Below are 1,940 nucleotides of genomic sequence, written 5' to 3'. Positions count from 1 at the left end.
TGTGCTAGCATTCATCAGCCTGTAGTTTTTTTTTTTTTTTTAACCAGTGACCTAGTTATAGAAGTTTTCTGCTTCTGCTTTTTTTTTTTTTTTTTCCTATTTTGGAGCAAGCTCTTGTTTTTTCTGTCCTATCAAATGGAGAATGAGTATAGGAATAAAATTCCCAGCTTCATAGAAAAGTAACTTGAACCATTACTTTCTATTTCTCAACCTCACTTTTCCCCAGGATTTGCCTGTAAGCTCTAAATTGTTTTTAATTTCATTTTGCCTTAGAGATAACTAAAAACTGAAGATTGGAAGGAGAGAAATTATCAACAAACTGAGTATACTGTTCCTGGAGGATATTTTTGGTTTCTATTTTATAAAATATGAATTATTTAAGAACTATTTAAAATTTGGTTATGCATGTGCTTTTACTTAGGAAAGTGTTGTATATTTGCAGTGTGAAAGTGATTGGATTTATTTTGGTAACTACTGACTGATGCCATAATTTGCACCTAAAGACTATAACTTACAGTTTAGCAGTACTCAATACTCAGAACAATAAATTGACATCCTTTTTATTTTTCTTTATTTTGCTAAGAATGAATTCCTATTAGGAGAAATGTCTTCTGTTTCTTAAGTAATAAGGGTATACTCAGCAAAGGAATAATTTATTTTTCAGGTTGCACAATTTTCTCCAAACAAATTACACAAACCATGGAAAATCTAAACAAATGAAGCATCTTTGATATCAGAGTGTCTATCAGAGATTCTTACTTCATTTGATAAATTAGTCTTCTAATGAAAGATGTTTTTAAAATAGCTATCATTACATTCCTTGTTAGTTCAGTTTTATCAATGGTGGTAGATACAACACTGGTTTAAATCAAAGATTCTTCTCTAGGAGAGATGAGTAATATTCTCATCCAGTTATACCGTGGGTTCTTTCAAATTTTGCCTAGTGAGCTCACATTCTCCTGTAATTTCTCTCTCGGAAAATTGGGACTTCTGTCAGACTGGCATTCCTATTACCCTTTTAAAAGTAAACTAAAATGGTGCCCAAGAACATAAATATAGTTTAGTAGTGGCTTTACAAGATTAAAATATTGATTGTGAGTTTAGGCAAAGTGATTTTGAAGTTAATCTTGGGATATTTTCAGAGACAAATAAAAAGATGTCAGTTTACTGTTCTCAAAGTTGGTCATGTATTTCAGTTCTTAAACTGATACAGGACAGAAATGTACTTATCTCAGTTGAGGGTCAGGCTTTTCATTTCAGTTTTGCTTCTATATCCTATGCATTTTAAAAGTCTGCACATTCATTTCCCATCTGTAATGGACATGTATGTGCTATTTCACAGGTCTTCTGAGAAGCTGACTCATCTAATAAGTATGTGCTTGCTTACTATGTAAGCCGATGGCGGGAAGAGGTACAATGATGAATAAAAGTTGATTATGAATTGCTTAAAATCTAATAATGAAGTTGAAACCATTGTCATAAACCTCAGAGAATAAGACTTAAAGTTTTTGTCTTTTCTAAGTATGAAATTGATTTTTTAAAAATTCCCACATATTTCACTTTGTTGAATGACATTTGTCATGCTACTTACTCTTCAAACACTTTTATAGAGTCCTTTGGTAAAATATGACACATCACCAAACTGATTCACACTTTGGTGACATTCTTCCACCATGCAATTTTACATGCATAGCAATTTTAACTTTTTACTCAGTGCTAAATGTAGTTATTAGTGAGCTGAAAGGAAAGAAAAAGAAAAAGCTATAGCTGGATGTGGACTCTTAAGTATATTGGCTTTTACCAACACAGATTATTTTGTGTTTAAAAACTTTAAACTATTAACATCTAAAATCAGAATCTTGAATTGCAAAGATAGGAAGGGTGCTTTTGCAGTTGACCAGTGTCTTTTTTTTCTTTTGTCAATGAAAAGACAACTTATA

This window comes from Bos taurus, chromosome 8, assembly GCF_002263795.3.
Source record: "Bos taurus isolate L1 Dominette 01449 registration number 42190680 breed Hereford chromosome 8, ARS-UCD2.0, whole genome shotgun sequence".
NCBI lineage: Eukaryota > Metazoa > Chordata > Mammalia > Artiodactyla > Bovidae > Bos > Bos taurus.
This window is presented reverse-complemented; position numbering follows the sequence as displayed.